Here is an 8,024-nt window from a genome sequence, read left to right as displayed (position 1 = left end):
AAAAGAATGTCCTGCAGCCGCTCTGTGACATCCTTGACCCTGGTACCAAGGAGACAACATTCCATCCCGCGGTCACATCTACGACAGCAGAAACGCCTGTCTGCTCCTCTGACTATGGAATCCCCTACCATTATAGTACTTCCACTCTTCCACCTCCCTTCCTGTGCATCTGAGCCACCCGTGGTGCCACAAACTTGGCTCTTGCTACAGTCCTCTGAGGAACCAGTATCCAAAATGGAAAAGCAGTTAGAGAGCTCCCCCTGCACATTTTATAATCCTCTAGGGGCTCTGCCATATTGAGCCCTTGGTATCTGCCATAAGCTTCTCTTCTTTTCTTAATCCTAACCTTATGTTCCTTGACATCCAGGGTTCTCCGGACTTGGTCCCCACCTTTGTCTTTACGGGAACGTTTTCTTTATTCACTCACGGGATGTGGGCTTCACTGGCTGGGCTAGCATTTATTGCCCATCCCTAGTTGAGAGGGTGGTGGTGAGCTGCCTTCTTGAACTGCTGCAGTCCATGTGGTGTAGGTACACCCAGACTGTTATTAGGAAGGGAGTTCCAGGATTTTGACCCAGCGACAGTGAATTAACAGCAATATATTTCCAAGTCAGGATGGTGAGTGAATTGGAGGGGAACTTCCAATTGGCGGTTTTTCCATCTATCTGCTGCCTTTGTCCTTCTAAATGTGGATTTGGAAGGTGCTGTTGAAGGAGCCTTGGTGAATTCCTGCAGCGCATCGTAGATGGTACACACTGCTGCTACTGTGCGTCGGTGGTGGAGGGAGTGAATGTTTGTGGATGTGGTGCCAATTAAGCGGGCTGCTTTGTCCTGGATGGTGTCAGGCTTCTTCAGTGTTGTGGGAGCTGCACTCATCCAGGCAAGAGGGGAGTATTCCATCACACTCCTGACTTGTGCCTTGTAGATGGTGGACAGGAAGGAAATCTGCCATCCTTACCTGGTCACCCTATATGTAACTCCTGATCCACAGCAATGTGGTTGACCCTTAAGTGCCCTCTGAGCAAGCCACTCAGTTGTATCAAACCACTACAAAGCCTCAAAAAAGGAATGAAACCGGGTGGACCACCCAACATCAACCTTGGGACCGGAAATGACAATGGCAAACTCAGCCATGTTGACCCTGCAAAGTCCTCCTTACTAACATCGGGGGGTTAGTGCCAAAATTGGGAGAGCTGTCTCACAGACTAGTCAAGCAACAGCCTGACATAGTCATCCTTACGGAATCATACCTTACAGATCATGTCCCAGACACCACCATCACCATCCCTGGATATGTCCTGTACCACCGGCAGAACAGACCCAGCAGAGGTGGTGGCACAGTTGTATACAGTTAGGAGGGATTTGCCCTGGTTGTCCTCCATTGGCCCCATTGAGTCTCATGGCATCAGGTCAAACATGGGCAAGGAAACCTCCTGATGATTACCACGTACCGCCCTCCCTCAGCTGATGAATCAGTGCTCCTCCATGTTGAAGACCACTTGGAGGAAGCACTGAGGGTGGCAAGGGCGCAGAATTTACTCTGGGTGGGGTACTTCAATATCCATCACCAAGAGTGGCTCGGTAGCACCACTACTGACTGAGCTGGCCAAGTCCTAAAGGACATAGGCTGCTAGACTGGGCCTGTGGTAGGTGGTGAGGGAACCAACAAGAGGGAAAAACATACATGACCTCATCCTCAACAATCTGCCTGCCGCAGATGCATCTGTCCATGACAGTATTGGTAGGAGTGGCTACTGCACGGCCCTTTTGGAGACGAAATCCCGCTTTCACATTCAGGATACCCTCCATCGTGTTGTGTGGCACTACCACCATGCTAATGGGTTAGATTTCGAACAGATCTAGCAACTCAAGGCTGAGCATCCATAAGGCACTGTGGGCCATTAGCAGCAGCAGAACTGTACTCGAACACAATCTGTAACCTCATGGCCCGGCATAATCCCCCTTCTACCATTACCATCAAGCCAGGAGTTCAGCCCTGGTTCAATGAAGAATGTAGGAGGGCATGCCAGGAGCAGCGCCAGGCATACCTAAAAATGAGGTGTCAACCTGGTGAAGCTATAAAAGAGGACTACTTGCGTGCCAAACAGCATAAGCAGCAAGTGATGGACAGAGCTAAGCGATCGCGTAACCAATGGATCGGATCTAAGCTCTGCAGTCCTGCCATATCCAACTGTGAATGGTGATGGACAGTTAAATAACTTACTGGAGGAGGGGGCTCCACAAATATCCCCATCCTCAACAATGGGGGGCCCAGCATATCAGTGCAAAAGATGGACAGAAAAGGAAGTTCAAGAAGACATCGGAGACTAAGTTCAGGAACTGGAGGCCCAGGCAAGTTCAGGGGTCCCAGGGCAGGGAGGGTAGGGAAGGCCTGGTTGGGCACGAGGGGGGCAATCAGGGTCTCGGGGGAGAGGCCAGGGAGGTGGGGGGTGCGGAGGAATGAGGTCCAGAGGCCATCGGACTTAAGGGGAGGGGGAGCCACCCGACTTCAAAAGGGGCTTCAAATGGAGGCGCCCACCTTCCCCCGGCCACCCCAGATGTAACTTTGATGTATTTTGGCTTCCCCACAAAAGCTCAATCTTCCAGCCAGCCTAAAAATGAGGCTGGAGGGGAATCGGTCCTTAAGTGGCCATTAATTGGCCACTTAAGGGCCTCAATTGGGGCAAGGGTGGGCTTCCTGAGTGAGGCCTTGCCCACCCTAGCATAAAATCGCTGCGTGGTCTGGGCAGGTTGGAACCCAGCGGGAATTCCATCCCTTCAAATCCTCTCCACACCGCCTAGAAGCCCACCGGTGGGGAAGCGTAAAATTCAGGCCGATGTATTGGTTGACCCTCCTGAAGATAAACTTGATGTGATGATGTGCAGCTGATTGTGAAACAAGTAACACGCTAAAATGAGCCTGAGGTGTAGAAATTCAGGGCAACCTTGATCTTGAGAGCCAATGCCAATAGGTGCTCTCTCATGCAATTAATGCTGACCTCTGCTGCCATCATAAAAAAAGAAAAACAGAATTACCTGGAAAAACTCAGCAGGTCTGGCAGCATCGGTGGAGAAGAAAAGAGTTGACGTTTTGGGTGCACATGACCCTTCAACAGAACTTAAGTATAGTTAGGAGAGGAGTGAAATATAAGTTGGTTTAAGGTGGGGGGGGGTGCGGGGGGAGAGAAGTTGAGTGTGGGGTGATTGTAGGGACAAGCAAGCAGTGATAGGAGCAGATAATCAAAAGATGTCACAGACAAAAGGATCAAAGAGGTGTTGAAGGTGGTGATATTATCTAAAAGTGCTAATTAAGAATGGATGGCAGGACACTCAAGGTACAGCTCTAGTGCAACTCCCCCTCCCCCATCCCCACCCCGTTTCTTCCCCCTCCCTTTTGTTTTTTTTTCAATAATTTATATAGATTTTTCTTTTCCCACCTATTTCCATTATTTTTAAATCTACAACTAATACCTTGTCAGTCTTTCCACCCCACCCCCACTAGAGCTGTACCTTGAGTGTCCTGCCATCCATTCTTAATTAGCACTTTTCTTAGATAATATCACCACCTTCAACACCTCTTTGATCCTTTTGTCTGTGACATCTTTTGATTATCTGCTCCTATCACTGCTTGCTTGTCCCTACAACCACCACCACCACAACTTCTCTCCCCCCACCTTAAACCAGCTTATATTTCACCCCTCTCCTAACTATACTTCAGTTCTGTTGAAGGGTCATGTGGACCCAAAACGTCGACTCTTTTCTTCTGCACCGATGCTGCCAGACCTGCTGAATTTTTCCAGGTAATTCTGTTTTTGTTTTGGATTTCCAGCATCCGCAGTAGTTTTTTGTTTTTATCTCTGCTGCCATCATGTTGCACAGAGCTGTCATGGTGTCTCGGGACAGATGCAGTCATTGGAGACACTGGCACTCAGACATCTGCAGGGAGGTTGTACGGTATTGTTGATGACTACCCTGCCTGCTCACTGGTCTTTGTGCCTGCTGCGCTCTGTGGCCTTCTGGCCCTTCCCCAACACATTACGGTTGTAGGTATGCAGCAGGTTGGTGCTGTCCTTGGTCACCTGTCAACCTCACCCCCCTCCCCCACCGACACTTCTCTGATTCTTCTCCTTGCTGGAGGAACCTCCAATGGAATGGAAGATGCCCATATCACCAGCAGACTTAAAATGTAATGGGGTTCATTTCCCGTGGGGGTGTAAGGTGTCACTCCCAACTCTCTTATTAAAGATCATCTCCAAGATGTTCCTGGCTGGCGGACCACTTTCTCCAATGGGTCTAATTGAGCCAACATTTTCTGCCTTTCAACTTTCAATCTGAATTCTTCTGTAGCCTCCACCTCACTGGCGTGGGTCCTTCAGGTCCCATTATCCACTTGTTGCTCACTTAAATCTACCAAGGCTCCGACCTCCCACCACCCCACCCCCCCTCCTAACCGTGTGGCCTGTGTGTACCCCATAAAATGCTGCGGGGCTGGTAACATTGCAGTTAATTGTATTTTTACCTTCCTCAATTGGCCTTAATTGGATGGCGAGTGGAACCTCCAACTTGCTTGTTGGCCGCTTAGCATAAAATGTTAATCAAGTGTGATGATGTCAGGGGCCTGGCCCGACATCATTACCTGCCATTTTTCACTCCACCTGCCTCCAAGGATGTCCGTTTATCTTAGGTAAAATTCCAGCCTATGACTCCCACTTTAGCAATATAAAATTCAACTCATTATATAAGTGAATTGTTAAGGTTTGAGTTTATTGAACTTTAAATAAGACAAACAATACAAAAATGTATTACATATAATGAATAGATTGGGTAACTGTTCTGAGATACAACTGGGCACTAGCTATACATAGGTCAGTTTTATCATACAGCATCTTCTACTTCATTTATACAGCACCTTCAATGTAGGAAATTCCCCAAGGAGATTCTTGGGAGTAATCAGACAAAAATTGTCACCAAGCCAAGGTAAGAGCTAGTTGGAGGGGTGATTAAAAGCTTGGTCAAAGAGGTAGGTTTTGAAAGGGGCCTATAAGAAGGGGAAAAAAAAACTCTTGAGGACTTTAGGGAGGGAATTTCAGAATATGGGGTCTAGATTAGTGAAGGCTTCAGCCTTAATGGTGAGGCAAACAGCGGGGCTTGAGTAAGAGGACATGATCCGAAGTATGATGAGTTCTCGGTTGTAGGGCTAAAGGAGGTTACAAAGATAGAGTGGAGCCAGAACAGGGAGGTTTGAACAAAAGGATGAGAATTTTAAATTTGAGACATTAATGGAGCGAAAGCCAATCTTAGCTCAGCAAGCACATACATAATGAATCTGTGGGACTGGATGAAGTTTAAGCTATGAGCAGCAGAGTTTTGGATGAGTTCAAGTATATGAAGGGTGGGACGTGGGCAACCAAACAGGAGAGCATTGGAGTAGTTAAGTCTAGAGGTAATAAAAGCTTTGATAAAGATTTCATGCAGCTGGTTGGGCCGGAGATGATGATGTTACGGAGGTAGAAATAGATATTCTTTGTGAAGCAGAGATTATGGGGTGAAGCTCAGATTGGGATCAAATATGACCCTCAGGGACTCCAGAAGCAGCACTGGAGTGGTGGTTATGTTACTAGACTTGTCATGCCAAGGCCTGGACTAACTGTCTGGAGATATGAGTTCAAATTCCATTTAAATTCAGTTAACTAAATAAACCTGGGGGAAAAAAGCTAGTGAGTAATGATAATTATGTAACTACTGGATTATTGTAAAAACCCATCTGGTTCACTAATTTCCTTTAGGAAAGGAAATCTGCCATCATTACCAGGTCTGGCCTATATGTGGCTCCAGACCCACAGCAATGTGGTTGTTTCTTAGCCTGAAATGGTGAGCAAACAACTCAGTTGTCAAAAATTGCTCACTGTAGCCTTCTCATAGGCAATTGGGGATGGGTAATAAATGCTGGCCTTGCCAGTAACATCAACATCCTGTTAATTAATAAAAAGCCAATGAAGGGTGAAAAAATATTCTGTTCGTTTTTACAGGTGCTGATCGACATGCTCTCTATTTTCAACAATTTCTGTCTTTGGTGCAGGTAGCTACAATTTGGTCTTAATTTGTTTCCTCTGCTTAATCAGCTTGGTTGACATATTCCCAGCGAACAAATTAGGTGTTTCTGGTACTAATCTAAAAAAAAGTTGCCTATAATAAAAGATTTTTACTTTCAATTAGTGTTTAGAGCTGGAGAGTTTAGCTGGGTACTGTCTTGTCAAAGTAAAGCTATTCATTGTGCACAGGCAAATATTTAGCTACTGTCAGTGAAAGCTCTGCTCATTTGAAGTCAGTCAAAATCATGCAACAGTGAAGCTAATGATAGTCATTACCATGTAGAATAAATACAGGTAAACACAAACGTTTTGTTTTAATAACAAGAAAAGTAATACAGCTTGTCTGGCACCAACTCATTTGGATTAATTGCAGGCAGCATTGTTGCATTTGTGTCGTGCAGTAGAACCGAGGTTTACAGCAGTAATTATGCTGTCAGCTGGGCTATTGAACCAAAGGAGAGAGAATCAGCAGGTGCACCAACTTAAACCCATCTTCATATATCTCGTGGTAACTGGTTTTATGTGCTAATTAGACTGAAAACTGGCTTAGCAATAGAAAGCGGACAGCAAAGCTTTCTGATGATTCAACGAGGTGTCCACTGAATACCTAAGACAAGAAAAATCCACGGTTTGATGACCAGTTTCTAGTGAGGTATCTACATAGGGACACCATATTTGGATCTCAGGTGATGGCAAGTTTGGTTTGGTTGGGCTGATTAAAAGGGGGAGAGAATTTGAGCACAGTTGCTTTCCTGGCTGCTGACCTCAGGACCTTTAGCTGGAGGTCAGGAAAATCTGCCATTTGGTATCAACAAGTTGGCCGACCTTCCTTTCATTGGTCAGAGCTTAAAAAGTTTTTTTAAGTCTGGAAACTAGCCATTCTGACATACTCTTACTGATTTGAGTACTGATTGGCGCATAAAATACGTGGGTGAACAGCAGTGTGTTCAATTTAAAAATATATATAACAGAATTTTCAAATTCCTTTATGCGTTTTTTTTCTTGGTGATGGAGGAGAAGGGATTTGAAACTCAGTTCAGAATCCAATATTATGCTGATATTGAGCAAAATATTATTTAGACTGAGAAGTCAATGAGGGAGATGGAATCAGTGTCAAGGGAGCAGCTTCTGTCAAGAATGATGGTTCATTTCAGCTTCCACAGCTTTCAGCTGGTAGAAGCTGTAACACCCATGAGCACAGATGTGGTCATCAGATTGGGAAGTGGAGCAGAGATACAGCTGGATGTTGCCAGGGTAAATTTGAAGCAACCCCTGTACCTGTGGATAATATCACCAAGAAGCACCATATAGATGATGAAGGGTGAGGGATGCAATATGTCATATGGGTTTTGTCACACTAGTTTAGAATGTCATCTCTTAAACAAAGTTTGAGGTTGGTCAGGCAAAATGTACTCCTATTCAGCATTTGTTGGCTCTCATTTATTAGATTATGTTTAATTAGGCATTTCTGTTTTCTATCTGATTCTTGATCCCATTAGGTGGAATTTTCTCAGAATTGCACTAAGTGCAGTAGCAGGCGGGTAAAATGGAGTCCCACCCGCCGACGAAAATAACGAATTTTCACGTCAGATCATTCCAAGCCTGCCTCATTATTTATTCAGTCCCACAAAACACGCCATTTCCATGACGAGTGGGCTCTCGTTCGCCTGCCCACCATCACCCTGCTGTTGCGTCACGCCAGCCGCCATCTTTAAAAGGCAACAGCCAGCAAAGCGCTCATCGCCAGCAGCTCACCACTGCTGCCCGGGAGACATGGCCAGCTAAGGAAAAGGGACTGCAGCCCCCAGCTTTGATGACGGGTCCCTCGAGTGACAGCTGGATGCCATGGAGGCCCGCCGGGATGTGCTCTATCCCCCGCTCTGGCCACAGGATGGATAGCAATGTCACCAACCCGGCTTGGGAGGCAGTGGC

This window comes from Cetorhinus maximus, chromosome 3 (assembly GCF_964194155.1).
Source record: "Cetorhinus maximus chromosome 3, sCetMax3.hap1.1, whole genome shotgun sequence".
In the NCBI taxonomy this organism is placed as follows: domain Eukaryota; kingdom Metazoa; phylum Chordata; class Chondrichthyes; order Lamniformes; family Cetorhinidae; genus Cetorhinus; species Cetorhinus maximus.
This window is presented reverse-complemented; position numbering follows the sequence as displayed.